Source organism: Rhopalosiphum padi, chromosome 4 (genome assembly GCF_020882245.1).
Source record: "Rhopalosiphum padi isolate XX-2018 chromosome 4, ASM2088224v1, whole genome shotgun sequence".
Classification (NCBI taxonomy): domain Eukaryota; kingdom Metazoa; phylum Arthropoda; class Insecta; order Hemiptera; family Aphididae; genus Rhopalosiphum; species Rhopalosiphum padi.
The window spans coordinates 47,707,404-47,721,322 of record NC_083600.1 but is presented as its reverse complement, the minus strand read 5'-3'; the positions used below and the strand labels follow the sequence as shown (position 1 = coordinate 47,721,322).

At 30.6% G+C, this 13,919-nt stretch overlaps 1 protein-coding gene across 5 annotated transcripts in view; it reads left to right on the top strand.

The window, feature by feature from the left end:
• Positions 1–13,919, top strand: part of LOC132928851 (leucine-rich repeat-containing protein 24-like) — a 290,763-nt gene that overhangs the window by 127,291 nt on the left and 149,553 nt on the right. The gene's annotated exons all lie outside the window — the stretch shown is intronic.

Here is a 13,919-nt window from a genome sequence, read left to right as displayed (position 1 = left end):
TGTGTGTTTAAAATATGTGTAATATTTAATAAATGGATATGTATACATATATTATACTACTGTACCGTATTATTTTATTCAACCCGTCTGCAGTTGTTGGTCTGAACGTCATATACGAACACACGAGTGAAACATTATCATCGTACGTGAATATTTCGTGGTCACCCCATTTCATAGCTACCACAATAGTCTAAATACCTGTACTACCCGCGTATATTAGTATGTACATTATGTACATTGTACAGTCATACTGTAAATACATGTATACAAGTGTTGCGGAATCGATATTGCACGGCGTATATGAACGTTTGTGGGTTTGAAAAACGGGACGGAACGACCTCGATGGATGCGGGCAAAGCGAAACCAAATTCTTATGGTTATGCGTACCTAATATATATATATATATATAAAAACATCGCATAGTTAAAAAATAAAAAGCCGCAAAATGTTTGAACGATTCGTGGAATCGCGAGGCAGTGGTTTTAATCGGATCATATTATATATTATATTATACATCAAACACTCCAAAAAGCGCATAACTATCGTTTCCGCGTAGTCGATTAAAACGTAAACAAAAAAAAAACAAAAAAAAAACTCTTATAATATTAGTGTAAAAAATACACCCAACGACGTGTCGGAACTGATCGTATACTATATTTTTTACTCGGAAATTTAATTAAAATGTATAGCAGCGCGAGCGTGTGCTATTCGCAATTATATATTACAGTGAGCTTCTAAAATCGCTCTATGATTAGCAACAAAAGATTTTTAAATTAAACTCATTCAAAGACAAGCACAATTCTGTCCAATCTCCCTAGACAATAATTAAATCTCCGCGTCTGCTCAGATATACAGTTGAACACTTAGGCCTATAATTCGAAAACAAACTAACCGGCTCCAAACACATTCATTGAACAAAGATCGTCATCAACAACAAGCTCCGTTTATTTAATAACATTCTTAATAAATGTTTCTGATTCGATCTAAAAACAATGGTTACCATAAACGACCTAATTTTAAAACATATCTGGACATATGGCATATATATTTAAGGGGCGTGTCCAAGGAATATAACACTAATAATATAATTCAAGTTTTTCAATCTAAAGTATTTCGTCGTGTCACTAATGTCCCGCTGTACGCCCATACATCTCAAATGTTTTATTAAATCGATAAATCCCACATACCTCCCATATAAGCGTTATAGTAAAACAACACTTAAACATATTGTATATCCACTTCCACAGATAACATAATCCACTCATGTAAAATATATTATTTTCTCCTTTTCTCTCTCGCTCTCTCTCCGGAACTCGTCAGAGAAGATTAAAACAACAATTTATCCATTTAACTAATCGACAAATATTATTATCAACTGCTTAAATAATATTAATAAATTAGATTAAAAAATGTCATAGGTTTTCTCTTTCTTTAATTGTATTTAATAATATAAAATAAATTGGCAATATCAAGTGGTACCCATTAAATAATAGCTTTGCCTATGGCCTAATACCCAATTACACTCATAAGACCTCATTGTTGTACAATATAAACGTATAAAAAAAATCGATGATTATCTAAAAAAAAAAGAAGAAAATTATATGCACTGGTATACTGCATAATATCATTCGCTTGGGGCTCTCAATCACATTTACCACATTTTCGTACACATTTACACAGCGGATTGGACAGATTTTCTGGAAAATCTTACTCACTCCGTGACCGATCACACTATAATAATATTATACAAATACGGATCGAATGCCGTGTTTTTTTTTTGTTGCCGAATATACATAGTGTTATGTTATATCGTATAATGTTGACATACATATTGTGATGCAAATCCGGACGTAGAGTATAGGAGACCCGTGACACGAAGGTCGCGTGTATTATAATATATTATTATTACTATCATACACAGGTCAGACCCAAAATGGTATACGAAAATATCGTGTTTTCACACGTTTGCATGAGCAATATTGTAGTAATATTATAACATATTGTCGTGTCCGATGACGAAGGTGGATGACGTAGTAAAAAACACCCGGGTCGTATAATAATAATAATATATATATATATATTGTATAATAACGATAAGGCGACGACGAGTTTGTGTAATACACGTACACTGCATATAATAAAATCCTACATAATATATTGTAGTTGATTCGACCCCGACCCCTCACTTATGTGACCGCCCACATAGGTCGTGGCTTGGACGAAAATTTCCGATTAAAATCCTCAAAGTTTCGTGGGACACGCGCACGGAACAATATTTTCCCCCGAGGACTCGTAAAAGAGGAAATAAAGATACAACCGGAAACTTCGTTTAATCGTCCCTAAACGCCGTTACAATTTTCTACCGCACCCGGGAGTAGGGCTACATATTTTTTTTTTCTGAGAATTTAATGCGATCTTTGGCCGTTTCTCCACACATCTGACTGTCTACCCGTCTACATATTTTTATTTTTTACATTATTACCGCGTGACTAGAAATATTAAAAAATAAACGTTATCTTTCACTGGCTGTGCGCGCGTGTGCCATGTACACACACCCCTGCCAGGTGACATATTAGGTGCCTAAACAAGTGAAAAAAAGTGGCGTATGTTCGATAACGTCCAGTGTGGTATACTTACCTTTTTAAACGGCCAATGCGCCGATAAAGGTTGCGTTTGGCGTGACGGAAAACATTGGCATCGGGGCAGTAACGGCTGTTGCGGTTTGTTACTTTTTTCGTTTTACCCTGGTGTTGACACAGTGGTAAATTGATCAGTTTTTCATCGTGCACAAAAACCATCGCTATATGTGTACACGCGTATACTTGAATTTATATAATACTAAGGACGCGAATAGAACCCACCGGCTTGTTATCCAATTCCCCTAAAAGCTTCCATAGGCACGTTTCCCCCTCGCTCTTATATATTGTTAAGTGACCAGCCACTGGGAATGTATAGTGAGATGATCGTACTGCTATACAACTACACCGAAACACTTTTTTTTTCTATTTCACCCACCAAGTACTAACCGCGTATTTCGTCGTCTCGCCATTTTGTATGTTTCGTTTAGTTAGACAATACAATATACCGGGTGGTCCTACACCGCGGTTTACACCATACATTTACCAAACGTGGTTAAACATCACGAGGGGAGTGAGCGTATGTGTGAGCGTGTGTATGTCGACTTAACAAATCGATTCGATTCATCGTCACAGCAACATCGACTGGAAACGTGTCAAAAAGTTTTCAACATACAACCGGTGACGGGGTCACGGTGCTCGACCACCGGGACGAAGAGAAATGCGGTCGAAATCCTGTGTTTATGTGTGTACCTCCCGAGAAAATGTATGTTATGCGCGCGCGCGTAAAACGCCGAAGGAATTAGTGTCTGCGGGTTGCGGCAAAAGTGCAGGTTGTGAATTAACTGCGTACGAGCCGTATAACAGTTTGTGTATTATTTTTGTTTATTCGTCAGACTTGCTTGATAACATTACGAAATAGTATACTAAGTAGTATATATTATGATGATATTATTTCGCTAAATATATCGAAATATATGTCAGCGCGTGTAAAATAAATTATATTATGAAATGTGATTATTTTTTACTTTTATTTTTATTACCTGACAATAAATATAATAAAGCCACCGCAAAATACCATTTTAAATATTTAGTTTTCATTGCCTTCATATATATATATATATACATATACATTATACATTTTACAATTGTATTTCGTCTGTTACGCAATAAAAAATAATTAACATATTATTGTATCAAGGTTTTTATTCGTATATTATATTATAAAATATGTTTTTATTATTATTATTTTTTTATTACCATTGTTTTTCAAAACATCAAATTTAGTTAAATACTTTTGCGTTTACGTTTTTAATATATATTTTATTTTTAAACATGACGTGCATATTATACTGAATCGGGAACGAGTAAATATTATCGTTAACAGCTAGCCCGCGCGGCGTTAACTTCGCGTTATTATTGACACGTTTAAATTGCTCGCAAGCGTTAAACACACATGCTGCGGTAAATATTTAAAAGCGAAAAAAAAAACACCGATGAGGTTTGTTGCGTATCACCAAAAGTTTTTTTTAACTACAGCCGTCGAATCCGTTGCGAGTTGTACATACCTTTAATATAGTATGTTTTTAATATTATTATTATTATTATTATTATTATATCATCCTTCCTCGCCGTATAGTGAAAAATCGCGTAAAAAAAAAAAAACGCGGCGTACTAACGATACCGAACTTATACTTTATCATTTCTATCGTTTTATCAGTATGGCCGCACGCGCGGACACAATATACGGCCATCCGTGTCGGGTAATAAATATTATGATATTATTACACAGTCGTAATAACCCATTCCCGAAATACAATATTAAATTTGGCACGCCGCAGCTGTTCGCTACACATAATATTATATATACATTCGTCATTCGTGTGTACGCCTTTTGTACAGTTGTACCAGGTTGTGAACACATTATAATATTATACGTATCGGTCACGAGTGGAACGGGACGATTACATCGAAACACGACGTTAAACAGTGGAACGAACGAATTGACATATTATTATATTGTTACTACTGCTATAATATAATACTACATGACGGAACATCGTGTACATGTGTAGTGTGTATATATAAGATTTGTGTGCCACTCGCATATAAAAAGTTGAACTTTGAAAGGTCGAGTTTAATCGAATAACGATCTGCGATTTATTGTTCGTATTAATAACGGGTACACCATATTATCGTGGAATGGAATATAAATTATAATTATTGTTCGAAATGTAAAGTTCATTATTTTACACTTCATGTTAATGTCGATTTGTTATAATTATACGGGGAAAAAAGAGATAACGGCCGAAAAAACTGTTTGCTATATTCTAATAAATAATGTTGAACTTTGTTAAAAATATAATATGTAAAGGTTTATAAAAAAAAATAAAATTAAAATAACCAGATTTATATCAACGGAATTCTGATTTTGCAATGATTTAGATTTGGGATGTTCTGATTATAGTTGGTTTGGTATGAATTTGACATAAGACTTTGCCAAAAATAATTTGATATCCATTCGCTTTATATTTTACTATTGTATATATTATTTTAATCATTTAAAAATGATTTTTTATTGTTGATACTAATATAAGCAATATTATAAACATTTAGAAACTTTTTATTTAAACAATTTTTTTTTATTTCACTATTAAAATGTATGTAAGTACTATAAAAATGATTACATTTCACGATAAATGATTTCTTCGGATTCTCAGATTAGATCTCCGATTAGTAGACAATAATGTCTTGTACACGGAAAAACTGCGCGCAACGTTGACAAAGGTTATTGATGTATATTATTTAAAATAAATAGATTCTTGAATGGATACATTTTCTGAAAATGTATCTACTACAATTTTATTGCCAGACAATAATATATTGCCATGTTGGATATTTGTTGTTTAATTTCAAAACCTTTATTTCTTTTCTAAAAAATTTTTAAACTTGCCATTTATTATCTTGCACATTATTATGGGTACTATGTCCTTACGTCTTTAATTTTTCTATATGGTATGAGGAAAATATCCACAATTCACGTGAAAAAACCATTAAACTTGTTTCCGATGATGGATCATCCAATATTTTGTATTTGTTAGAATTTCGTCATCTGAATAGAGGTCTAATATGATACTTATTAAAAAATAATACAAGGGTTGGATATTTTAAATATATTTGTTTTACCTAAGAAAATAATTTATTAACATTAGGAAATCGTCCTTTTATTTCCTCAGCAACTCTAATGTCCACCATCTGTTAGGTACGTTATATTATAATATGGTCTTAGAATAAAATACTGTAATTGTTTTTCCTGTTTTGATCATTCATTGTGCACAGCATCACTGATGAATAACATTACGTCAGGCAAAAGTAGAAACATCGATTGGTCAAAAATGTTTGTGATTATCAAATGATTTTTCTTCTCGAGTTTAAAAGGTAAACTTGCAATAAATCTAAACAATGGAAAACAAATTGCAAATGCAAAAACATCCGAGCCCTAATTATTAGGTACCTATATCGTACATTACACATTCAGATTTAGAATTTGTATTTATATCGTTAATATTTTATTTTCTTACGATTCGTATGTTTTTTTTGAATTAATACACGATTAAGAAATATATTTCAATTATGTATAGTATTATAGTAAGTTATTTTAGACGAGACTTAATGGTGCATAATAATATGCTGCCTAGTCAATACCGCCGATACAACATGAATACACAAATATTCCGCTCTCACATATTATTATATTGATCCGCAGATGACTTTACAGACAAACTAAATTACATTTTTATGTACACGCTAAAGCGAATATAATTTTATTCAGATCGCTAAACTTATCTTTCACGGTTAACTACCACGTGCATGTGCTACGTGGAACATATTATTAAAAATGTAGAGGCATTTGTATATGTATAAGTAGAAAAACAAATTTAAACACAAAATTATTATAATTTTAATGTTTATCGATAAAATATTGAAACGGAATAAATAATAAATATTTGCCAAAAGGCGTATTGTATACCATATTACACTATAATGATGTAGCTATTATATATTATATTATCCTGGATAGTTTGTGAATACTTGTTACTTGTTACTTGAGATAAAGGTTAAGTTAATGTTCATCACACTTCCGTTATTCGCAAAAATAATTCAATGTTACCAAACTAAATCAAATGGGATTTAATTTAAAACTATGACTATAAAGTGTCTTTGGTTAAGTTTAAACAATATATAATACCAAAATAAAAAGGAATATTCAAGTTGCAAAATAATAATATTATTCTTCGTCGCTTCAATAATCTGAATTCGCACCGCGTTAGTTGGTTTTAATTAGATGGTAATATGAGCGTTTAAAATAATTCTTACAGTCCGCAGCCACTACTAATTATGCGTTATGTGTCTGTGTAGAGGAGGTAAAACTTGTTTAATCCAAACAAACATTCCATGCGGATATTTTTGTACATTCCATGTTCTAAAATATCGAGCAAACGAAGACGTTTACAATTGCGCGAGAGCAAAAAGCGTAATAAAACAGCAGACGTTCGCTATGTTTGCTATTGTTAACAAATTTAAAATTACTTTTAAGGTAAACACAAAGATAAATAAAATGTTCAGAAATTAAACTAGCGGAGATAAGAAACTTGCAGTGCGTAGAATAAAATTCTAAAATTCTTTTAATTTTTCATTCGGAATATTATAATATTGTTAGCGCGTACAATCACTGCCTGTAAATATTTAAGACCCAGCATGTATATTTTTCACCGTAAAAACATCATAAATATATTATTGCATTTTTGTTTTTGTATTATCAACCACCCAAAGTAACTTAGTTACTGAAAACACAGTGCACATAAATCGTAAATAGTTGGCATAAATGGTGTTTTGAACTTTAATTAAAAAATTAAATTCTCATTTTATTTGATGGCATCATACCAAAAACAATAATTATTCAAGAGACTCGGGTCCATAGAAATGTCGTTGAAAAATATTGACAATTTATGGAGAAAACGCATTTCAAATTTTCAAAAAAATATTTTCATACTTATGACGTCTTGACGAATTCTCTTGTTCATCGTGATTGCTGATTTTGATTGCACTCGTGTAATGATTAACGATATTTTAATAAAATTCAATTTCGTTTTTGCAGCTAAACGATGAGCTCTATATTTATTTTATCTTTGAAAAAAATTGTTTTACTACTAAGGTTTATTAATATTTTTAAATATCGTTCTTATTTATTTTATGCTTTAGTATGAAATTGGTAAATATAATGAATTACAATTTTACACGTACATTTTTATACAGCAGATCGGGTTTAATACGGTGTTAAAAAAAATAAAATAAAACATTCAGTATGTAAAACTAACCCTAACCTACGCACCTCACTAATAAATATTATTGGTTAGGTACATTTAAATTGATTTATTTATAATGAAATGTTTTGAAATTTTATTAACAGCGAGATATTTTTAAGTTATAGGTTTACTAAAACATATGATGTATTATGTTAAAATTCTAAATTTGTATCAGATTTTTAAAATAGCTTACGGCTTTTGGTATAATAGCGTATTATGCTATAAAAATCTACCTCTTTTGTGTTATTTAAACTATGGTATGGAATTATCCTTGATATTCGTAAACTTAGATGATTTTAAATTTAATACGATAGTAATAAAAATATGTAATAATAAATAATCGGGCGCAATATCATCTTGTCGTGCGTAAACTTAAACTGTATATTATCAAAAATGTAGTATATTCAAATTTATTTTATCGATCACTTAAAATAAGTAGATAAGTCTTAAATAGTCGAGTAAATAATTATTGTACTCTTCAAATAATCATAATTTTTTAACTACAGATTGATTATGTATTGTATACAATAGTGAATAATTTTGTGAAAAATATATTATATTGTGATCAGGTGTCAAAAACAATTTAAACGTATAATAAATAACTGATTTTTTACGGAATTAAAGTAATATTGGTAAAATAATGAACTGAACGAACGCCTAAAATAGATATATAGACGAGTTAAAAAATATAATTAGGTTATTCGATGTATTCCGAGAATACAAACATTCGGGGTAATTTTGATGGTAATAATTAAAAAAAAAAAAAAAAAACAATGTCATGTTACGTACGTATTCGACGTAACTGAATGTTCTGTGCTTTATTTCTCACACTTTTTTATTCATATTTATTGGTTAATGCCATCACAATAATAATTGCATGTACCCATATGTTTTGTTCAAATCCAATTTCAGATATAATACGAGTGATGAATTATACGGCACATATTATACGGTGTTATTTTTTTCACACGGAGAAACAACTTAGGGGTCAAGTCCACAGCTAGCTATCGAATTTATTTTATTTCAAATAATTTTTAGTTTTTATCGCTCATAATAACTTAAAATAGAGTTAAAAATTTAGTACACATTACCTAAGGTATATACGACATATTATGAACAAAAATATGGTCTACACGGGCTTATTCAGATCTTCCGGTTCAGAGCTGTAAAACGTATACTGATGCTTTTGTAGCAAAACCTCATTAGTCGATCTTATCAAATTTTACTAAAGACGTTTTACAAGTTCGACACACATCAAGATTTTTACAATTTTTTCCATTCAATTTTACTTTTATAATTTTTATTTCATATCATACAAGTTACGTGCAGATAAGTATACAACATATCTGCGATCACCTCGTTTTGTGTGCAGTTGACCCAGAGGAAAAAATAAACGTTTTAATTTTAATTTTATGAGATTTGGCTACGTAGCCCCTGACATGATATTATTTGCATATTTTATGTATATTCGTATTATACTTGTATATTTAATGAGCCAATTACAGTGTAGTGTCTCGTACGTATATATTTATTATACCGCGACCAGGCGCGCACTAATTTTTTTAATTTTTTTTTTTGTCCATTGAAACGAATTTATCAGTCGTTGTCAATGTCTAATCACTTGGGAGGAGTAGAGTGTGTCTAGCGCACTACTTACTCCCTTTATGCGAATAGAGAATTTTTCACGTGTGTGGACGTTATTCCCAGTAGAGTGGGCCGGTGAGGGCTGTCGGAACGACGGCAGAGGAATACGAAGTAGTATATTTTTGCACTGTGCCGAAGTTTGAACTGATGTAACTGCGCGCGTCATGGCCAGCCAGCTGTGTGACCGTTGCACCACACTCCTCCACACGGCGCGCATACTTATGATTTTTTTTTTGTTAGGGTAGAACTTTAGCCCTTAAGACACCTCCTCTCTCACTGATCGCGTTACTGACCGCAACTTGCTACTGCCGGGAAGACGGTGCAACACATACATATTTTAAACAGTTTTCCCGTACAGTTGGCCTGTAAAATAATATACACAATATTTAGACCCGTTTACTCTTCTCACGCACAAACGTAACTACACCTATTGCGGAAACAGCTCTATTTTGCGTGTACCGTCATTATTATTATTATTATTATTGGATTCTATCAATTTCCATACCGCCCTTTTGTAGTTTCCTATCATAATAATAACGCGACACGGCACAGCCGTCCTCCCAATTATGTCCGTTGCACGTACATATGGCAGTCGTAATAATAATATTTTATACACGTATGCGAACCCATCGCGCGTCGACGTGTGTGTATACGAAAAGAGTATTCAATGGATTTGTCTAGTATTATTATTATTTTTATACGATCATTTAGTAATATTATGGCCGTTGATAATACATATTTTTTTATTACCATATAAAATTACATATTATATAATATTATTGTGATAATGTTCAAAATTCAAGTATACCATAATATAGGTCCTTATAATATATTAGATTGTTACAATTATTGTTAATTATTATAATAGTATAAGCACTGAATGCGCTTTATGATTTTAATTTTTTTTTTTAATATATTTTTAGTGTAAATGCAATATAATAAGATATTATTTGAGTACATATGTACCTACGTATTTTTTTGCTAACCCGTTTTTTCTGTCATCCGTACCACCTGGAAATATAATATTATTATTTATACGTTTTTAACACAAACAATGAGCGAATCTCGAGTAGAAGCGTATAAATGAAAAAAAAAATTATAATTTAATATACGTTAGGTTTATCGTACATGGAAATACTCGAACGGGGTTTTTTTCAAGATTTATGTGATACGCCCAGTCTATTAAGAATAATAAAGTGTGTTGTAATTTATCCACGTGGCACGCGTAATGAGAACCGTTTCCATTTACTTGTAAAAAAACATATGATTTAATATTTAATTTGATTAAAAACATTTTTAATTAACGTTTTATTGGCGTGTAGTAGTTAAAGTTCGGGCACTATATATACGAATTTCGATTGAATAAAATATTATATTCTATGTTCAAGTACATATTATAATGATAATTATCGCGAAGCTATGAATTAATTAAATAATTATACGTAGGTACAATACCATGTCGCGTACCCACACTTAGGTGTTTGATTTTATATTTATTATGTCAAGCACATATAAAGCATGTCACATTGAATTTTGATGTTAAAAATATTTTGTTTTCCTAAATACCATGTAAGTACTTAATGTTTATAGATAATACCGTTATGCATAAATACATTATATAATCATACTACTATAATAATCGCGTGTTTGTTTGTGTGTACAAGTGTATTTGTATGTGTAGGTATTTCCATTTAAATTGCCATTGTTCATTTTATGAGTTGTATCATTGCATATACCATTTGTTGGAAAAAATACATTATAGTGATTATATGTATAGGTATCATACGCAGAGGTTCATTAATAACCTTAATTATATAATTGCTATGCATTTCATACGCGCAACGCAATCATTTAAATTTAAATGATATTAGCCAAGTGCATATAACGATATCATACATATGTGTTATAACGTGTGTATATTCCACTAAACAATAAAATTTATTGTAGCATAAATTATTCTGAATACAATACTCTGTCAAGCCAATGTACAACGTTAACAGGTCGAATACTCTGATAAAAATCATATTAAAAATAATTTAAGGAATAAATAACAAAGTAAAATATATAAATTGAAATAATACATAACATAATGTGAACAAATTAAATATTTTAAATCTTGATAAAATCATGATTTATTGTATACAATAAAACTCTTAACTTTATAAAGCGGCAGCCACTTATTTTAAGTATGATCTATGCACGATTTATAAGTGGCTTTTCTTTTTTACATTTCAGTGTGTCTTCACATTAAGATTCACTTTCCAATACGCCAATTATATTATAGTAGATTCTCGTTATGTCGAATATCGTGGGGAACAGGAAAAGGTCGAGATATCGAGTTTTATTGAGATTCTTAAAAAAAATGGTAAATAATTTGAATGTCTAAAATGCATAGTTTGAATACTTAAAGTACTAATACTTAATACATATCAATAAACTACAATAATGAATAAATTAATTTTTTATTTAAATATCTGTCATTAAAATTTGTTTAATACTACTTTTGTATTTTTAAGAATGTAAAAATGAATTGTACCTATCTAAGGACATTTAATTTACGTTTATTTTCCATTTCACTATTATTATATACGATTGACTACAAATATTGACTACCAACGCGTGAAATCGCAATCACTATACTGAATTATTGATTACACAACATATTTTTTTGTTCTTGTACCCAGATAATGAAAAAAGATTAATTTTATTTCGAGTTATGGAGAACAAAACGCCATTAAGTGTAATTTTAGTTTCTAGGGGATTTCAGTGTTGTTTAAGATAACGGAAAAGTCGAAATAGCGACGTAATACGAATCTACAGTGTTATAAAATTATCGTGACACGGCGTCCTAGATAGGCAATTTAGCTACATATTGGTCGTATTTTTTTCCGGTAATAATATTAGAATTAATAAGATTTAGTGGAATAACTATTAATTACTTCAATTTACTCGTATAAATGAAAAACCATTATTAATATAGTGTTATAGTTGTAAATGTACGCCACATTTTTATTTATAATATAAAATAGAAACCTAATTTACTGCGTTGACGTAACAATTTATATTTCGCTAAAATATTCATGATTATTGAGCAGTTAGTTTGTTATAAGCTAAAAATAATAATATTGTTTTCCAACCCCCGTAATTTATGATCTTTTATATTCATATATTGCATACAAAAAAAAAAAAATTATGATTAAATAATCATCTGCGAAGACAATAATATTTTTATTGTACTACGCAGAACGTATATTAAATGTATACGTTATAAAGTTACGACCGTATTATATAATAGCTAATAATGCAGCTTTGCAGTTTACATACATATATACACGCTCGAGTGCGCAAGTGCATGAAGTGAATAACAATACAGTCATAATTCGAGATACGTCAAAAGTGTAAATCGGACAGTAATAACGGACACGGTCGCGCGTACTATATAGGCCGTATCACAATATTATGTATATAAATCATATAATATGTTGTTACGAACGTATTTAATTGCAACGATCACGCGGAAACGGTTTCATAACAACAGTATATTGTCCATCCACAGGATTTGTGTGCATACTGTTATAATTATTATTATGATTGTAGTTAATTCAATGTGACACATCGGAATAATAATTTTACATATTGCACTGTAACGATTGTTACATCATTACTTATATGTATATTTTATAAACATAATAGGTATACAGATGTTCGTGTAAAATATTCTGACTAGATATGAGTCTCCTCGACTGTTTCATATTTTTTATTGTAATGATACGACCAAATACCAATAAATGGAAGAGAACTGCGGTTTTCCCCGATTACCATCACGCCTATCTGAACTCCGAAGCAGCCCCACATTTGGGTAAACTGCAGTGTTCGTAAGTGATAACAAATTTTCTTGCGTGTTGACAATAACTAGACCAATCTACTCTTGTTTTTTTTAATATTAAAATCTTAAATACCCTTCTTGATAATTTTCGTATACTCCGATTGCTCGAAATACACAACAAATGAACACACGAAATATTTAATATTACTTTATTTAACACGCGGTGTTCAGTGGTGACCTAGTCACATGATCACCATCACTGACCCCTGTCTTGGAGTTTCCATCCTCCTTATATATTAATTACATTATGTTTTTGTATGTCTTAACCTAGTTGTCTTATTGAATAAGCATAAATTATATTATTGTTTTCTTACCCTAGCTTCAGTATGTTTTATTAAATATTGTTATAATTGTTATTTTAACCTACTTGTATGTTTTATTTAACTTATTTGAAATAATTGCGCAATTTTATTTATAATCTATGGTAATTTACTTATAGGCCAATAA